The sequence below is a fragment of the Mustela erminea genome, chromosome 1, assembly GCF_009829155.1.
Source record: "Mustela erminea isolate mMusErm1 chromosome 1, mMusErm1.Pri, whole genome shotgun sequence".
Lineage (NCBI taxonomy): Eukaryota > Metazoa > Chordata > Mammalia > Carnivora > Mustelidae > Mustela > Mustela erminea.
Window position 1 is genome coordinate 190,667,046 of NC_045614.1, and position 21,416 is coordinate 190,688,461.

The following is a 21,416-nucleotide window of genomic DNA, read 5'->3' on the forward strand; positions in this document are numbered from 1 at the left end:
GAGTTCACCAAATCCACCCAAATTTGACTCCTTCCAGAGAGACCACTCTTCTAAGACCAGGAATACCAATCCTAGGAATTTTTTTTGGAAGTACCTACAGCCAGGCTAGCCAACATTCTGTGGGATGTCAAAAGCACCTGCTGTCCTTTCTCCCCTGATTATCCAATGGCACCGGCCAGCTGACTCCTTGGTTCTCAACCCCGTTATTTTTTGTCAGTGCCCAAATTGTCTGTTCTCTCTTTTCCCATCCTCCATCTGTATTCTTTTTCTTGATTGCTACTCTTGCGATCTCTCACAACTTTTTATTGTGTCTTCTGGGACAAGCCTTCACAAATTTCCCTAAAATCTCAGCTACTTCTCTGAATTTCTCCATCATCTTCTTGACTTAAACGTAACTTATCTTTTCTCTGAAAATACCACTTCTCCTACCTACATTCTTCCCCTCTGGCGGCCGTCCATCACTAGAATCCATAGACCTCATGTCTCGAAGTTGGTTAGCTTCTTTTCTATTCCACATTACTGTCCAGCCATGCTTCTTTCTGGTTGCCTCACGTTTTCAGGTACACTCCCCTTCAGTGCAATACTCACAACCTCCTCCTGCGATCAACCTGAATTTGCTGTTTTCTCTGTTCATTGATCTCGTGATCTTTAAAGACATTCTCTTTATTTTAGCCATCCACTCCTATATCCAGGCCCTGGATTTTATCATCATCACCCAAAACTGCTTCACACTTTGAATCATTATTTTTACACCCAGCCATCCCCTCATCAAAGCCTCTTTTCCCTCTAGCTCTATTACCTCTCTCTTCCCAATCCTCGTCTTCTCAAAATCAAAACTCATTAATATCTTCGATTGCTTTGCCCATTTATTTTTCCTTTTTAGCCTCCACCTATTCTTGATATCTTTTAAATGGAAGTCATCTCAGCCATTATGTCATCTATTTTCTCACAATGCACTACACTCCCTGCGAAGTCTCAACATTGGATAAGTCTACTATCTTCACAACTGTATCTAGAGCTCACATCCACTATTAATGCATTGTTTACCAAGTGCATATTTATTGAGCAATTCTAGTTTCCAGGTACCAATCAGGAACCAGGGATACAACAGTGAGCAAACCAGTCATGGGCTTTGTAGCATACCTCTTTGCATCTAGAGGGGAATAGAAACATTGATTAAATAACATAAATAAATATAAACATGCAAATATGACAAGGACAAACTTCTTACTTTGGGGCAGTAGGCATTCCAAGATCATGCATCTACTTATCCACTTTATGTCCATATGATGACATGGTCTCCTTTCCTATTATTCTTACCACATACTTCCCCTGCTTAGATAATGTTCTGGACAACTCCTATGTATGCTTTTGTTCTCCTTCCATTTCCAGGTACATGTTGGGTACTACACAATGTATTCTTAGGGCACTTACTATGTCACCTACCATGGTGAGAACAGATTTGGCCAACCATGTTCATTCTCAAAGGGTGGGCAGTAAATGGAAGATGAACTACACTTTCAAAGGAAGGCAAAGAAAGTAAAGACAGAGAAGAAAGGAAGTACAGAAATTGGAAGAAAAATGTGGTAGACAGTGGACTGACTACATACACAGACACACAGAGGAGACTGGTTGCATAAAGAGGGGGAGAGGATTTTAATACCTGTTACGGGTGAGGTAATTCAAAGGAGAAATACCTACACAGAACTACAGGGAAGTCTTCTTTGTGATACCTCTCTAACCCTCCTATGTGTTTGCTTAATGAATGTTACAATAAAGATTTATGTCATTCTTAAAGGTTTCCGATAGTCAAATTTTTGTTTCTTATATTTGCTTGCTTTGGGGGATAGGAAAAGGGAAGTTTTGTGTGCCCAGCCAGGGTGAAAGAATCCAGGCTATATTTTAATTTTTTGTGCTCAGTATCTTGTACTGAAATTGTAACTGTTTTCTCTGATAAATTCTAAGCTCCATGAAGGCAAGAATCATGATTAACTTGGGTGGCATATTAATAACATATTGGGTGGCATATTCCAGTTACACAGGAAGAGATAAAAAAATTATTAAGTGAATCTAAAAGTGAACGAATAAATGAATGAGAGAACATACTGTTGCGTATTTTTATGACTTCATTAAATTTGTCAGTAAGATATCAGAGGCTAACAGTTCAAAGATACACAACAGCTAGTAGGAGGACAGTAATTGCAACTAATTTTAGTTTTCTTTTAGGAAGAAATGCAAATATTTAAATTATGTGTTATTTTATAATTATCTGATTTTAAAGAGATATATCATTGGAATATCTTATTGACTTTAAGGAAAATTGTGTTTTATTACTTTTTATGCTTATGAGATCAATTGTGTCTAACAGACAAAGGATGTAGTCAGTAGATTGATTCAACTCTTACATCACATTTTTTAAAAGGGGAGGAGGAAGAAAAAGAGAGATAGAGATAGATAAGAGAGATAAAGAGATAGATTTTGGAGAAAGAACACATGAAATTAGATTTCCAGTTTGTATAAAAAGCATGTGAAAGGGGCGCCTGGGTGGCTCAGTGGGTTAAAGCCTCTGCCTTCAGCTCAGGTCATGATCCCAGGGTCCTGGGGTCGAGCCCCACATCGGGCTCTCTGCTCAGCGGGGAGCCTGCTTCCTCCTCTCTCTCTGCCTGCCTCTCTGCCTACTTGTGATCTCTGTCAAATAAATAAATAAACATCTTAAAAAAAAAAAAGCATGTGAAGTTGCTAAAGAAAGAATGGGAAAGATGATTATGAGGGATGATTATGAGGGAATAAAATAGCTCATTCACAGGAAAATAATAGCCTAGATTTGTTTTAATAATTACTTAATGAGTAACTTGAAAGGACTAGGATTACTCCATTCTTGGCTCCTTGTACATATGTGTCTATGCACATGGACAAACATCACACAAACACACAAACACACACCACTTAAAGTGCTCCTTCTGGTCTACAACAGAGTCTATTATCTTTTCTTCCTTTTTTCCGCCTCTAAACCTACTAATGGTTATTTCAAATTTTAATGTTGGTTACAAAATACATTTAAAATTTAACTTGATTTTCCTGGAGAGGAAATAGTCCAGAAACTTCCTCACCACCCAATATGACACCATGCTTACTTACTTAAATAGTCTATTAACTCTTTACCATCTCTTGATTCAGATCTGAACTCCTTTGCATGGCTTGTGTGACTTACCAAAATCTTATCTGAGATTTGTCTCAGCCATAGTTTCATTCATAATTAATTCTGCCTAACAATTCTATTACAATGAACTTTTTTTGTTGTTATTTCCTGAAGCATGCTTTGCCTTTTTCTTAATGGGTGCTGTGACAGACTCTTGTTTGCCAAACCAACATAATGAATGTGAAAATGTGGGCACACCATAAACTATGATGCATGATCCCTTATGGAATATGTCCCCATATGTACTCATATGCAATGAGATTAATTCTTTTCAGTAGGGCTATTTGATTTTTAGAATCATTAATATTGTTCTCCTCTAAACTTCTTCATGAACTATTTAAAAGCTAATAAAAGAAAAAGAATGGTAACCTTAACACTTTAATATTTCAGATGTTTAGTAGGGATTAAAGGAATATTTTCATAGAAGGTAGTATAAATCCAAAATATTTAAGGCCATAATTAAAAATGCCCTTTTTTGAAACTACAGTGTTTAAGGAAATGCAAAACACTCCATTTTTAAAGAACACATGGTTCTCCTTTGCCCTTTATATTGGTGATAATACAGAGACCCATCATCTATCTGGCATTGACTTGACATTTTTGGCATTTCATTTTTTCCCCCCCAAAACGAAAATCTTTTGTTTTAAATTACTAATTTGAAAAAATTACTAGTGATGTTGCCAGAAATTGTCTTCTGTTATCATTTCCTGCTTTCAAAAGTGATCATGAGGAACAAAATTCAACATGTTTTTATGACTCAGTCTTATTACGAACATATTCTAGTTCTATTATGTTCATCAATGATAATTGTGGAGGTTCTAGAGGACTTTAGAGCTACCATCCTTAGTCTATTTCTTGAGTTTCAAAAATGTGCATTTTAGTTATTTTTATACCTTTTCTTTCAATGTGTGATGGTTATCTTTTAAGACCTAAGAAACATTTCTACTTCTCTTTGATGCTGTGGTGTCAAGTCACATTAAAGATGCATATTTATTGGATGGAAACTGTGTATAAAATAGCGTTCTAAGATTTCTGTGTGTACTAACTCATTGCCTTCTCCCACCAGCTATGTTCATTTCACACAGGAAGAAATGGAGGCACAGAGAAGTCAGAATGTCTCTCTAACATCACGTGACTAGTAGGAATTAGACCCCAGTTGCACTGGCTTCAGAGCCTGTATTTTTAGTCCTTGTACTATTATGCTAGGTAGATACGCGCTGAAAAAAATAAGCTCTATTATGAATGTGTATAATAAATAATAGCGATATTACAAATTTAGAAGTCAAAATATGTAGAAAGGAATTAAAACCAATATGCCTCAATTCACACGTATTTATAGGGTACTTCGTATATATCAGGAAGCTTAAGTACAGTGGGGGTCATACAGACATTGTGAAACTGATAAGAAAATAGGCAAAAGGAAAATGGGTCAGGGGTTAAAATTCAGTGAGTGTTACAAAAGAGAAAGTAAAGGAAGCTATTGAACATATAGCAGGGGGACTGTCCTATTCCGGCAATAATCACTGGTAACATTTTAGATTATAAAGGTAAAGGTTTCTTTCTATCATCATGAACAGTAATCATATTTTACATGCTTTTCTCAAATATGCTTATTTATTTTTAAAGATTGAATCTCTTTGTCAGAGAGAGCGTGAGCGAGCACGTACAAGCAGGAGGAGCAGCAGACAAAGGGAAAGGCAGGCTGCCCCTGAACAAGGAACCTGATGCGGCACTTGATCTCAGACACGAGGGTCATCACCTAAGCCAGAGGCAAATGCTTAACCCACCGAGCCCCAGGTGTCCCTCAAGTATGCTTATATTTTCAGAAGTATAATTTTCACAGAAAACCTATGATGAATTATAAGTATCACAAACATCTTGCATTTCAGCTACTCATTGGTTACATCTTCCAAGAGCTAGAAATTAAAATTGAAACACATTTTTCTTAAAAAAGTTTTTTAGATTAATCTGAATAGCTAGAACACTTTCAGGTTGACCTTAGTGATTTCAGTTTTAGGAACACCAAGCCATGGATTCTTGGGACCACCCAGAGGAAAGCATAAAAGTAAATGCAAAGTGAACTGGAAAATTTACTACTTCAAATTACACACTTTCATTTATTAATTTTACTGTCCTGCTAGACAACCACTTGGGGGAGTTTTTTTGATTCCTGTGAATATGTTGGTATAATAAAGCTAAAGGTTTTATATACAGTGTTTATTGTAAACTAATTATTGGCGTGGAGATTTCTCTCTCAAACAAGTAGGATGCAAATATCGATATGATTTCTAGGACAAATGAAATTGTTCAAGTCATCTCACAGACTTCATGGAATTTATGAAGGCTCTGATACAATGCGTGTATTTTTAGTATCCTGCTTTTTTGAAGGAGAAGATATATGGCTTATGCAAGTCTCTCAACAGAATCTCTGACCAGGACAATCTTAGGGCCACTGGTCTATGAAGCTTTAGCTCTTGCTACATTTTACTTCTTGAAGGATTCTTTTTAAGTCAAATATTATGTGGTGAAATTTATCTCATAAGCAAGCTTTCCTTCTTTATAGGTAGAGTAGACTGCAATTTCAAGATTAACACCAAAGCTTATATTTTCTAAATGATACAATCAAGAACTATTTTACTGGAGAAGTATACTGGTATATTAGTGGGTTTAAAGTTACTGCAAGCACCTAACTCTATTGTTAAATCCTTTTCTTCTCTAAGCTGACTGATTCAACCAGAAAATTAATAGCAAACCTCTGATTGCGTCAAAATGGTTCAGGACTATATCTTGTCACTAAACTGAAGATCAAAGGGATAGTCCTTTTTCCCCCAACTTGGGCCACTATCACATGCTTTTAGAGATAAGGAAAGGAAAACCCAAACTTTTTGACGGGGTGGGTAGGAGCAGGTTCTTTGTAGCTCTAGCTTTTCATTAACCTTTTGCTTACTCTCTCAAGGCCGCTTGTCTACCGTCTCTTCAAATTTAAGCAAGGCCACAAAAGGATGGATAATATTAAAACTTGCAAACGAGGGAAGATGAATGTTAAATTAGAAATCATGTCTATCTTATCCATTTAAATAATACTGCCTTCATTTTTTATTATAAATATACATTAACATTCATTCACCTTATCCAAGGATATATTGTAAAGGAATTATTCAGGCTTCAGTCACAAATTCAAATTTAGTAGAACTTTCTATTTTTAGAATAACCTTAAGTAACTTCCTTTTATAAAAACAGACTAGTTTTATTGAACCAAATTTCATTATTAAATGGGTCCCCAAGTCTTAATTAAAGTTTTATAGAAAACCTTAATTAAGTTTTTAAAGAACAGGGAAAAAGAAATTAGTAAAATAACATTTACAGAAGGGAAAATATAATTATGCCATCAGAAGTAAATAATGTGTCTGTATTTTTGAAAGTCAAAAGAATGATTCATTACCATATATTGCTCTTATTTTACATGATTTTAACTGATCGTCTTATTTTATTAGAGAGAAATTCCCCAGGAATTTTAAATCTTTGTGCTTTACTAAAAATATTTTTACCTTTAAAATTTGCGAATTTAGGGTGATTTGATGCACAATGTCAAAATTAAATAACAGACTATATCATAGCATTTCCTTTTTCTTGAGAACCCACTGTGCTCCAAAACTTTTGGGGGGCATGTCTTCCTTTGTCTCAGATATATTTTGGTATTCATTATGCTAAAATTACTGGCAAAACAAAAACAAAAACCCATGAATAGTTTCGTGGCTGGGTGGTCTATGATTTCAAGAATTAGTTATGGTTTTACCAATTAACTCCTGTGATTGTTCTATACAAATTTTATTGGAAAAATGTCCTATGTGGAAACTTTTCTTTCTGGGGGTGTGGGAACTTTTTTCCTTTCCATATGTGGGTGGGGAGACTTTGCATTTGTAGTGCAAATGTTACAATTTATTTAAAATACTATAACAAAATTTTGCCTGGGGTTTTTAATTTTCCTTTAATCAAGTGGTGTTTAAAATAAATACACAAACAAGTAATTTTCTTTACCTGAAAACATCACAAAGGGTAAAGAAAGATAAATTTATGGGACATTGATTAAAAGTGACAGAATCTTAAAAGGACAAAAAGTTTTAAATTGATGCCATCAGTCTTGCCACTGTGAGGGCACAGCTTTAAGGAAACATGCTTCATTTTATTTTATTTTGGACAATAGTAGAATAGAATATGTATGCAGTGTTAGTCAATGATTTTCCTGGAAATAAAATGTAATTCTTCTGTTCTTTGCTTCATAACAGAATCTTTATGTATTATTTATATAATCTCTTGCTTGTAATGTAAAATTAATATAGAATTAAAACAAAAGTCAAAGAGACTAAGAAACTAAGTAATGGACAATGTCTCTCTTCCCCAGTACTTACAAATTACTAAATTCACTTCGTTTTTTGCCTTCTTTCTCCTTTCAATATCCCCTGCTTCTTCCCTATGGCTGTTGAGTAGAATTAACACACTCTATTCGGTTAGAAACTGATAGGATTCTGCTCTGGGTTACTCCAACTTTGAACACTCTAGTGACGAGAACACTCTAGTTCTTGTCAAAAGCCTTTAGAGGCACTTTCTTCGTTGCACAGCTATTCTTGAATCTCTGTCATAACTTCCAAACTGAACGATGCAGAAAGAAATGAATGAGGGAAAAGAAGAGCATGGACTGTGTGGTTTTGTAGCATGAAACTTTATGTATGTTTGTTGTTTGTTTCTTTGTTTCAATCAACAGACTCATTTTTTCCTTCTCCAAAATGTTAAGTCTTCCTGTCTGGAGTCACATCTAATGATGTCCTAATATACAACCCTTTCCATTCACTTCAAGTAGGTGTCTAAGTTCTAAACAGCTTCTTGAAAAGGAATCTAGGTTTGCCAAGTCTTTTGGAATATAAATTCCTGAAACAAATAGAATCCAATATTATTTATTTTTTTAGGCAAGAAAAAAAAATAAAACATTTAAATTGTTTTATTTTCAAATGAGGACTAAATTTGATTAAGTTATTGCCTAATTAGATAAAGTGTTATAATTTCACTTTTTAATGACAATAGCTAAGCAAATACATAAAATTCTGTAATATTCTAGAAAGTGTTTGTCACAACCATTTGAGAATTAGAGATTCTAGCTTAAATGGAATCTTTTTTTTCCTCTTGCTTACTTCAAGTCCAAACAGATATACAATTACTGAAAAACCATTTCAAAATATGTTTCAAAGATCCTGGTCACATGAAATTATAGAATATATACGTAAATGAAACATTTGTAATCAACTGGAGGGCCGCAAAGTAATGAATTTGAAGAAATAATTATAACCTAATGCTTGATTGACACCAGATGACATATGCATGTGTGTTTTCCAGTTTTGGGGGTTTCTTTGAAAAATCCTTGTATCATCCAAATCTATATTAAACAAAATCATATTATGCTGAAGCTATCAGAATTTTAAACAGCTTTCCCTCTATTAAAAAAAACACACTATAAAAAAACCAAGAAGTTATTTGTAATATTTGACTGATTTTTTTTTTTTTTTAATCAAGCCTGAGTTGGTTCCAATTTCTCATTATGTGTCTTAGGTTATTTTTAAACTAATTAAGTTACAGAAATTTTTTTTTTTTTACTCTAATTTCATTGTCCTTGGTAATCATATTTTCTGGTTTAGAATTCTTAAATATGCCTCAGGATGCCACAATCTTTCTGTTGCCCTTTTTCTTTGCATAAGACCTAACCTAATTTTTGTGAAATATTTGCTTAGGTCATTTATCTAATGATGTAGGCAATCCTTCAAGGCTCAGATTTGGACCTGTCTTGATTCTATATTTAATTTCTCTTCCTCACTAATCTCCTAAGGTATCATTTAAACTCTTTCTTTGTACTAATGATTCTTAAATTCAGATCCTCAGTCCAGACTTCTTTTCTAAGTTCTAGTTTATCTATGCGCTATTGCATGCCTTGTTCTCTTGAATGTCCTATAGGTACCTTCAACCTAACATGCCAATAACAGAACATTTCATTTTTACTGTTACAACTTTTATACCTTCCCCAGCTTTCCTGATCTCAGCTGATGGCATCACCTTCAACTGAGTTACTCAAACCTAACTGTATTTCATCCTCCCCTTATTGAAATTTTTAATAAGCTTTACTTTTACAGCAGTTTTGCACTCCTAGCAAAATTGAGCAGAAAGTAAAGAGTAAACCTCGGCCCCCACACAATGCACAGTCTCCCCCATTACTAACATCCCTCACTGCAGCGGTACATTTGTTACAATGAACCTGCACTGACACATCATTATTACTCAAAGTCCATAGCTTACATGAGGGTTCACTCTTGGTGGTGTACGTATCTTATACATTTGGACAAAATTAACATCAAATGTCATTCTCAGTTTTCCCTTTTCTTCCCCACCTCCATCCCAAGTTCAAATTTATCTGTCATTTTCATGGATTCCACTAACAGAAGTGGTTCTTGAGTTTGTCCTTTTTCACAGCTACTGCCTCTTAACTCACATCTGGAATACAATAGTAGCTTCCTAAATTGCCCTTCCATTTTCATTCATGCCGGGACACACACCGTACTTCCAACAAATGTATTCTGTTAATGTCAACCAAATCAGTGTACTCATGGCCAGACAGCCTTTGATGGTACTTCAGACAAAATCCAATCCCTTTCCATGGTCTTCAGGCTCTAAATAATCCAGCCCTTCGGTAGCTAACGTCTCCTTGTACCACTCCCCCCCAAACTCAGGCTCTTTGGTCACGCTAACCCTCTGTACTCAATCCGCCATACTTCTGCCTGCTCCGGCTTGTCACACAAGCCATCTCCTCTCTTGAATACTCCGCTACTCCCCACACCCTTCCAGTGGCTGGTTACTTCTTGTCCTTCAGATCTTAGATCTCAGTTTAAATATTCACTCTGGAGAAAAGCTTCCATTGATCACCTGACCCAAAACAGGGTTATAGACCAAACTCAGCTACTTGTTAGCTAACCTCAGGCAAGTTCAAAAACTTCTCTGAGCTTCAGTTATCTGTGAGATGAATAAATTAATCACTGTATGTATTTCATAAACTTATTGAGTATTTAAATGGTTGATATGTGCAAATTGCATAGAATACATTAGCTGTTAGAAATCATTTTTTTTCTTTTTTTTTTTCTTTCCTGTATATTTCATCAATACGTTCAGATTTTTTTCCCCTCACATTACCAAACTCACAGCATTGGGTTTTCTAATTGTCCTTCTCTATTTCTCCCCAATAAGAAATCACCTTTTGTTGAAATTTGATTTTAGATTATCTCTTCTAATACCAGTATTATCACTTGGGTAATTTTATGCAATAATAACCTAGTTTATTTAAATTATAAATTTATAATCATTTAAATTATTAAATAATTAGCCAAGGGTGGCTTAGTCGGATTAAGTGGCCGACTCTTTATTTTGGCTCAGGTCATGATCTCAGGGTATTAGATCGAGCCCCACATGTACAAATCAGCTTGTGATTCTCTCACTCCTTCTCCCTCTGCACTTTCCCCCAGTTCATGCTGTCTTTCTCTCTAAAATAAAATAAATACATCTATTTATAAAATAAATAAATTTAATAAAATCTATTATTCTGAATGCTGACAAAGTACCCACTATGTACATATATATTTATATTTTATATTTCTGATATTGACAACCATGTTTTTAGCCTTCTCCTTAGGATTTTAAAACTTCAGATACTGAGACAATACAAAAAAGAATCTGTATCACACGACATATTGAGAATATTTTATGTGGGAAGATAAAAAGGAGAAGTTAGTAGCGCCCCAAATGACCTATTTATGCCATTTACAGTATGTTAGCTTTAGCCATTAACCTACCTTCTTCATTCATCAACATCCACATTCCTAATACAAAAAATGATATCAGTAATGTCAGCAGAAAAAAAGAGGGGGGTGGATTTTTAGTTGACAGCTTTAGATGGAAAGAAAAAATGGTAACAAGTGGGTAATTAAGTCTGACTTCATTCCCTGTTTGTGCTCTTAAAAATATATCTGTATTAAGAGGTATATGAGGCAATTCCATAATAAAAGTGAAAATAAGAAAAAAACGAATGAAGTTCTAAAATATGCAGATAGTTCTTAAACTATCAGAGATAAGGATCATACGTTTTATAAAAAATAATAATTACCAGTATTTTATTTGATTTTGAAAGTATCACCAAGAATTTTCTGTAAGTTCTTTAAGTACAATTTTTTTTTTAAATGCAAAGAATGTGAAGTTTTAGGTGTCAAAGCAAAGCTGGATTTCTTTGTGAACTGAAGATTGCTAATCATCTTTCTCTGCACAATGTTTAGCTTTAATTACCTTCAAAAACATACCAACTGCACACAGCAATAATTTTATACTTATGTTGACAAGAGCTTAACTATACTCAGAGCACCACAAAATCCATCATCTCTAATCCCAGTGGCTCTGGAAAAATAACACTAAAGAAACCTCAGCTTAATTTAAATCTATAATAAGCCAAAGAAGGAATAAAGATAACTATCCCCAGATTAGCACACATTCTGACAATTTTAAGAAAATAATTACCACAACTTTCTTATGTGGAATTGCCAATTTTGCAAAGCACAAGTTAGAATAAAATAAAAGGAAAAGAAGAATTTTACCACATAATTATATTGTACTAAAGTAGCAAAATCTGTAGCTGGATTTCAATGCCTCCTACCCCACCAAGTGGACTAATAGTGTTATTTTTTTTGTTGTTGTTAACAGCTTTTAAAATAAAGTACCCAAATTGCAGGCTGAAGAAGCAGAATATGTTTCCATTGGAAATAAAGCTGTTTCCTTCCAAATTTAGATTTATAAATTTTAGCACTGAATTGTAAAGTAAGCTGCATAAAGCATTCTTACATCAGTTTTAAATTTATGTAACTATATAGAAACAACTTCCTTTGTAGCTTATGATTTTAGTACATAAAGCAACTTGGGTTAGAGATTTAAAAAAAGAGCTAATAGGTTTTCAATAAAGTCTGTAAGACATGATTAGAGCTAGTCTAATTATGATAACAACAATAATCATACTTTAATAAAAGTAAATAACAAATAATCAGGATTTACTCCATGCCAGGTATTATTTTAAGGATTTTCATGAATTATCCCATTAGAAACTCATAAATATATCCCTTTAACTCCTTATAGTCCTTGTTTTACAGATACTGAAACTGACTCCATGAGAAATTGAGCAATTGTCCAATTACTCACCAATAGTAGTAACCAAAGAAAGAACTCTACCAAGTAAAAATGTCCAGAGCTCCTCTTTTAAGCACTGCAATGGTAACATTCAGTAAATGTCAAATAAATATATATAATAGTCATCCACTCATCTATCTATCTAATATCTTTTCAGGGAAAGCACAATTTTAAAAGTAAAAACAAAAATCAGAGATCTGGTAATTATTTTAACTTAAAAGGTGAGTAATTTTGACTTTACTAAGAAATTGTCTTTCATACAAGTGAAGAATTCCAAAACACGATCATCAGGAAATCGTCACAATACCCATCTACCAAGCCCCTACATTGTAGATGACAATCAAAGTTTCCCTTGAACCCATTCGGATCCTATTTCATTAACTGCAAAGAATTTTAAAAGGAACCTAGTGGAAGGTAGACTAGCTACCTACCTGTCTACACTCTGAATAAATGAGGAGGACCAAAAAAAAAAAAAAAAAAATTCTATGGATTAAAAGCTTGCTCTCTTTCTCTGCCAGTGAAAATACAGTCTACAGGTTAGTAATAAAAGGTCACAAACAAATTATAGTTATAAGAAAGAAAGCCAGCAGAGTCACAACATTGGAAGTATGCTAGACACTAGCAGTCACATACTATTTTTAAGTCAAGGATATGTATTATAATACTATAATATTATAACAAAATTATTTCACATAATTCAAGCAAATATAAATTTTAAATCAAAAATAATCATTTTTTTCTTTCTTATTATAAAAGTAATGCATGAATAACAGGTAAGAGTCATAACCGCCAGCTTCACTTTATAAAAGAATGATGCCTAGCAATACTTTGGTCTTGCTGGGACTAAGAGTAGAGTAATCTCAATATACGTGAACTTGCTTCCTGCCAAAAATATTGTCCAAAGAGCTTTAAAATTCTGAGGGTTGGGAAATCTAATCTGAAAGTATTAATTGTCCTCTGTAGGATTATACTTGGAGGTTTGAACTCACTTTTGATAGACTGGAATGCGTCTGTGTAGAGTGAGGAGGTGGAGAACACCTGAACTATTCTTCGTATGGAGATAAATTACCTTGCCAAACAAGTTAAGAGTTGTTTTCCTTGGAAATAACATTGTTTCTCTGCAGACTATTTTCTTGATTGGGGGGTAGAATTGAAACCAATGGTTCTCAACCTTGGTGACTCTCAGAATCACTTATGGAGCTTAAAGAAATGCATATATTCCAGCAGACTCAATTGAGAAATTTTATTTATTTGGTTAGGCTATGCCAAAACTTTAGTAATTTAAAAAACCTAAAACTTCTCAGGTGATTCTCTTGTGACCCTGGAATGGGGACCATTAAGTTAGACTGAGTGTCATGGAGAAGTTTCTCACTTCTCCTTCCTCTTCCTCTGCTTCCCCATCTCTTCTTCCCCTTCATCTAAACCAAGAAGACTAGGAGTCTGGATTTCCCCTAGATACATTGGTTTGGCATACAATCGACGGAACTTCCATTAAGGAATATTACACGATATCCTTTAAGCACTGAAGAAGTAAACTCTGGGGCAAGACAAAGTCTAATAACTATAGGAGTAGTTGTTATATATAGTACCAGTTTTAATTTTTTCCCCAGTATTTTAATTCCTTTCTGCTACTTCAGGGCATTAAAATTTTATTAAATGATATAGTAAGACTAATGTGTTGTGGTGAAGTCAGGAAGGAGCCCTATTTAGCTTGAGTAGAGTGGTACCCACTTTGGTATGGGGTGATGGGCAGGAACCCAAAGAAGAAAGACCAGATGACAAGAAAAGTGATCCAGAAGAAGTCTGAAGTGGTCTTATGCCAGAAGCTGACTGAAGTGAAAGACCACCAAAACAGTTTTATGCAACATGTCAGCAGTCTTTAGAGATTTTCAAAAGTACATGGTAAGCAGAACCCTTCAAGCATGGGATTAGAAGTCAGGATATTGTTACTTGTGTGTTTAAAAAAAAAAAAAAGGCAATGAACAAGGTTAAAATCTGGAGAAGTTTGGGATATCAAGGTTGTTCTAGTAAAAAAACAAAAACAAACCAAAAAAAAAAAAAAAAAACCCAACTTGCAATCCCATCTGCAGATAAAGACTTTGCTCACACCTTTTTGTTTCAATCCAAAGATATAATTATAACCTACATTTTTGCTTTGTAAATTTCCCTTTTAAAAAATTAACAATATAGTACATGTTGCAAACACATGAATGTGTAAATAAATTTGCCACATCCATTAAATGGCAAGGGTATCTTTTAAATAATTAATTTCGAAACAACTGAAAAAAAACCTTACTGTACTTTGAAGCCATAAGTCAAAGAACTTACGACTTCTTCAACCGAAGTCCTGGAAAATTGCCTCCAGTTAATGCAGAAACAAGCATGAATTTATGTCTCCCCTAAGATTTTTGTACTTTTGGAATATTAAGAAAAAAATCCTCCAGAGGTGTTTAAATTCTGAGACTTAGACAGAAGGAAAAAAATGTCTTTTTTCCCTCCCTAGAAGCTAGATTGTATCTTTTAAAAACCTTTGTTCTCAGCATTTCTGTAGAGAATGGTCTGAATGAACCCTGGACTTGATCCAAATTCCTGAAGGGCACACTATAAAACTGAGTCCTATCCAAGCCTGTCAACGCAAAACTCCAGCTTGGGTAGACTTCCTGTGTGGAAGACTAGGATTAAAATGGGAGCGGGGGCGGGGTCCGTGTAAGATCTATACTTCAGAGTATCCATGAACCATATACAGTTAAGTACAATATGTTCTGTGTTTGTACGTGAGGATTTTTATAGGGAGAAACACTGTTCTCAAAGGGAGCCATAACCTTAGCAAAATGTAAGGAGGTTGGTTCTACAGTATGTAGATCATTTCAGGTACTCTTTGATTTCTACGTGGGAATTACGGCAAGGACATAACCCATCCTAGAGACTGCTTCCCAGGCTAGTCCTTGAAAGATCAGGTGGAATGGGTTGTAGTAATCCTTCATCTCCTTTTCGAAAACTGTCCTCCAGAGGAAGTTCAGGGACTCTGCGGAGGCAGAATGGAAATCTCCCTTCCAATGGACCCAGAACTAACCGAGAGATTTTGACTAAAGATGATCAATGGTGTGTCCTTTGACAATAAAGGTTCCCCTTCCCCAACTCCATCTCTACATCAAAAATTTTAATTTCAACACATAGTGGGGTTTGATTTGAAAGAAATAGCTAGACTTCCTCAAAAACTAAGCCTATGTTTTGAAGTCTTGCTACTAAGCACATGCCTTCCCAGCCCGCAGCAGTCTGCAGAAACAGGAGAGAAATGCAGAATTTCAGATCCTACCCTAGGCTTACTAAGTCAGAATCTGTGTTTTTAACAAGATCCTTAGGTAAAATTTGTATAATATTAAAGTTTGAGAAACACTATTTATGCTATTTAAATTTTATTTCATGCGTGAGTGTGTGTGTGTGTGTGTGTGTGTGTGTGTGTTGTGTTTTGGGGAAGTGGACTATGGCTGGGAGGCATAGTTAGTCCCTACCAAAATTTTCTTAATTTTTTCTTTGTAAAGCTGTAATATTTCTATACCCAGATTTGAGTGACTACCAGCAATTGGAATTGAGGATCCAGCCAGATTCCCTGGGTTAAAGGATGACAGCCAGTGACTGCGGGTTGTGAGGTCTCTAACTTAGAAGGGGCTGAGGAGCAGTGGCAGGGCCCCCGGCATATTTCTCCACCTGATCCTGCCACCATAAGGTGTCCTTTCAAGATAATTGATATTATTGGGTTGCCCTGTAATTTTGAGCAAGGTGCACTATCTCCAAATGTGTTTTCATTTTGTTTTGTTTTGTTTAAAATATAATTTTATCATTTCACTTTTTGAAAGACCTAAGGATAAGTGTCTGGCTTTAGTTTTTAATGTATGCCTCCCCATTGTCCTTTTGCTTTTAGAATACCAACTGAAATGTAAATTTCCAGAAAATACTAAGAATTATTACTGATTGAAATTTGTGGTTGGTTAGAATATATAATATATATATTTATATATATTATTTATTATATATTATGTATATAAATATCTTATATATCTATATATAAAAAATACATCCACAAAAATGTAATATTCAAAGCCATTTTTCATGAAGTAGCTCCAATTCTGAATGTGTGAAAGACTGCATTAAAATTAGTTATAAGGGGCACCTGGGTGGCTCAGTCATTAAGCATCTGTCCTCGGCTCAGGTCATGATTCCAGGGTCCCGGGATAGAGCCCCACATCAGGCTCCCTGCTCAGTGGGAAGCCTGCTTTTCTCTCTGCCATTCCCCCTGCCTGTGTGCCCTCTCTCGCTGTCAAATGAATAAAATACAATCTTTTTAAAAATAAGCTATTAAAATATTTCTATACTATATTCGAAATACTTTTTTAAAGATTTTATTTATTTAGTTGAGAGAGAGAGAATGAGAGAGAGAGAGAGAGCACAGAAGCAGGGGGAGTGGCAGAGGGAGAAGCAGATTCCTTGCTGATGTGAGGGTACACGGCATCGTCAAATCTATACACATTTTGGAATCTTAAGAGAATGGTTAAAATTCACACATGAAGAAACATTTATGGCAAACAAACTGGAAAAGTTTCAAATCATTGAAAGTCAAAGATATGTGTATTAAAAAGTTTGCAATACTTTTCAATTTATACATAAAAGTGACTGTTTTTTTAAAAAAAATCAGTATAACATCCTGTATCTGTGAATTTCTAAAGAAACTGTAAAGAATGGTATAATCAAGACCAGAGCCCAAGGCAGAAACTTAAAGACTGAGCCACCCAGGTGCCCCTGAAGTCACTGTGCTGACACATGTGACACTTGACCAATGGAATGTAAACAGAAATAGTGTGTGGTGATTTTTTGTGGAACTTTTCTTAAAATGTGGATGACATCCAACCTTTGCCCTTGTCTTCAATAATGTTGCTTGGAAAATAAGTGTGGGGTCTGGAATTATCTTAGACCACAAAGAGGAATGCCACACTCTACAGATGGCAAAGGAGAGAACCAGAAGTTCATTTAGCAGCACTGAGATTTCTACATCTGGACATTCATTGGAAAAAGAAACAAACTTCTTTTTTGTTTAAGTAATATTTCTAGGGTCACTTATTCATAGATAATCATAATCCTAAATGAAATAAAAATCTGTCTTTGTGAATTGAGGGCCGAAGCTATAGTTTTCTACCTTTGTCTCCAGTATATGTTAGATTAAAAAAAATTGTATAAAATCAGTTTTTTAATAAACCACGACAGATTTCTGAAACATAAATCCATGAGAACTTTTTCAATACCTATTTCCTGTATAGTGAATTTTAATATTTTTCAAAATATTTATTTCTAAATATTCTCATACTGATGTTTTATAAGCACTAGATTCTCTCACCCTTTTAAGCTTGACTTTAGAATCCCCTCTTCCACATCTCAATATTATATTGGTTAGCAAAGAAATTGCATTTGCAAGCTTAAAAAGGATCAAGAGTTTGAACCATGAATGCACATATTCTTTTATTTTCTTATGTTTCCCGAAATGACAAAGAGGCAAAACAGAAACAAAACAAAGAAAAAATCAAATAAAATTCAAGACAAAATAAGAATGAAAAGTCAATTAAAACATGATAACAACATGTCTCAAGAGACACAGAGCTTAGAATATTATAGCTCTTCTTCATATAAAACTGAAAAATTAGATACACAATTTAATTAATATTGTTTGATCTATAGCATAGCTCCTGAAGGCAACTGATAACCATTTAAGTGATATGGTTCTTCATCTCTCTTTTTTTTTTTTCTTTAACAACTTAGCTTCCATGGGTCTTATTATTTCCATTTTTTAAGATATTTCACTTATTTATTTGAGAGAGAGAGGACATGAGCAGGGGTTAGGAGCAGATGGAAGGGGAGAAGCAGACTCACCAGCTGAGCAGGGAGCCTGTTGAGGGGCTCGATCCCAGGACTGTGGGATCGTGCGTGACCTGAGCCGAAGGCAGATGCATAACTTAGTGAGCCACCCAGGTGCCCCTCTTCATCTCTTAAGATTATAGTAACAAAAACATTTCTTTCCTTCTCCTTTTGAAAACCACCCAAGCAACAAAGACCCCAAGAACTGAGAGCAAGAAGTTTCTACTTTTATGAACTAAAATATACGGAGACGAAAGAATGATGACTGACTTCACGTATAGGAGAAAGGTGGGATCTTGGATCCTAGAAAAGGAATATTTTTGAGACGCAAGCTGGCTTGCCTGGTAGATTTTTCAAATTCTCAGGAATTGGAGGCACCAAAGCAAAGATTGGAATGGAAACTGAAATAGACATGACTTAAGAAGCATATTTATTAAAAAGCAGTTAAAGTCACAGAACCCAACATTCACCCTCTCCCAGTATCACAGGAAACATGTAGTTTATTTTCTGCCAGAAATGTATCAGAGAGGTTGCAGTGTGGAAACATGGCCATGCATTTTGGGTGGGATGTATGCAGAGTTTGGGTGGTGGGATCAATAGAGAATGTGATATCCTAGGATCATATTTACTTAGCTTTTTTTTTTTTAAGATTTTATTTATTTATTTGACAGAGATCACAAGTAGGAGGAGAGGCAGGCAGAGAGAAAGAGAGAGAGAGGGAAGCAGGCTCCCTGCTGAGCAGAGAGCCTGATGCAGGGCTCAATCTCAGGACCTTGAGATCATGACCTGAGCCAAAGGCAGAGGCTTAACCCACTGAGCCACCCAGGCGCCCCATTTACTTAGCTTTTAAAAGGTAGTATTCAAGCTTACAGCCCTTGGGCAGGTGATTAGAGCCTCCTTCTGCAGAGAATGGGAACCATCCCTTGGAAAAGACCAATAGACACTGACAGCTGGGGAGCTGGACCCAAGTAAAGGGTGCAGTTGCTGGAAGCCAAAAGCAGCATAGGTCAGATTCTCTAGCTTAATGAGTTTATGGAGCCTCAACTGCTTTTGTTTTTTGAAAGAAATTTTGAAGGACAAAGTCATTTTAAAATTGTAAGACAGCAATTTGCAAGAATAAGTACCTGGAATTTTCAGATTTATGCTCTGAAATCACAAAGTAGTCTTCCTGAGAAGTATTGTATGAGGCACGCTGTTCAAATGACAACGTAAATGTTAAAAACACATTCAAGTAAAGTGACTAGTTTTTCAAATCAGTGGGTATTTTGATTAATGCTTCAATATCAAGTAAGAGGTGAGTTTCAGTGTAGATTTCATACTGCTCAGGGGAGAAGGCAAATACTGTTGTTCTCCAAATGCCCTAAGCCATGTTATCAGATGTCCTGGATGGCATGAGGCAAATAAACAAATAAGTAAAAAACCCAAATGAATAGCCCAAGATTTTTCTCCCACTTATTTTTTAGGATATCTTTGTAATGGAGTAATCTTATGTAATTTATATGAAAAAATCTTCAATTCTTGTTTCATTAATTATTCCTCCTCTACCTGACTATTTTTAAAAGAGATGTCAATTAGTGAATTGTTTTATGCCTTGTGGTATTTCTTAGGTTTTCTTTTACTTGTATTTAATTTCTCTGGCAAGTGTCCAAATTGTCTGAGGACAAGAAAGATGTACTATATTTCCTATGAATCACTCATAGCTTCTAGAATAGAGCCAAACAGTGGAATAAAACAAACAAAAAAAGGTTTAGTTCATCTAAAACAAAGCATTCAGTATCAGGGTTCATAAGTCAAGCATATAAAATGACCAAATTTTTAACAACATGACAACAAAAAAATGAAATTATCTCTGTATGAGTACAATTGAAGAATGGAATTGATTCATAAATACAAGTGTAGAACAGCCATTTTTCTAAATACTGTAAATACATGTCCTCATTATAGTGAAATACTTTTATTCATTCATTGTAACACAAGTTATATAGCAGTAAGCAAGATAGGAATAGCCACCCAGTCATGCCCCTTCCAGCATATAATATATCAATATGAATTAAGAATGCAGATTTGCCCAGGGGGTAGAAAGCATAGTGAATGGAGCCAGAGAGCTTTGGGTTTAAATCCCTCCTTTGACACTTACTGACTGACTCTTATGTAGTATATTAAATATAGGTGACATTTCTGGCAGCCATACAGAAGCTATTTGATCCCTCATTCTTCACAAGCTCATGGGATGAAGAAGGTCAAGTAATTTGACCTTTTTGTAACAAAACTAGCCTAGAAACACACCTGAAAGGAACTGCGGTTTAAAAAAAAATAAAAAAAAGTAACTACAAGAGTCACACGGCTTTTTCCTAAGTAAAAAAACTGTTAAAAATGTGGAAATTTATGAAATGTATGAAACTAAAATGCTAAAATGCACAGAACACTTAAATGAAAACATTAATTAAAACTAACTTGTATGTCAGTTTTATGAAGATCTTTATTACCATTTCCTTAGGTGTATATATTTTTCTTAATATAATATCTTTGACATAAAGGCAAACAAGTGGCACCTATTGAATGTGTATAAAAACCATAAAATATGTAACTGCCATATTTTTATCTCAGGTAAGACATCCTATTTATTACATGAAACCCTAACTATATTAATGGCATGATCATAGGAAAAATATTATTATAAGAAGGAAATTTTAGAGATGATTATTATATATTGAGTAGTGTGAGAGAGCAAATCTCTTTTAATTAAAGGCTCTGTTTCAAATTAGGATCCACAGGATGTAGTAATAAAAATGTGGGCTGAGAAGAAAACTTGAGAAGTTAATGTATTGATAAAAATAGAGATTTAATTAAATTCATAAATATTGAGAACAGCAATCGTAACCTTAATTCAGCTCCTAACAGCAGTGGTCATAGCATTTAGTGTATGCATCTCACCGTTCTTACACAGCCTAAGGGAAACCACCCTCTCCCGCTGATGGAGGTCCATCAGTTGACTAAACCCGGGTGAAAAACTGTTTTGGATAAGGATATTTTTACTGTTTCTCTTATCAAGTGT

General features: G+C 34.9%; 1 protein-coding gene across 14 annotated transcripts in view; it reads right to left on the reverse strand.

Annotated features, from left to right (window-relative positions):
* ROBO2 (roundabout guidance receptor 2) overlaps nucleotides 1-21,416 on the reverse strand; it is a 1,682,217-nt gene that overhangs the window by 924,428 nt on the left and 736,373 nt on the right. The gene's annotated exons all lie outside the window — the stretch shown is intronic.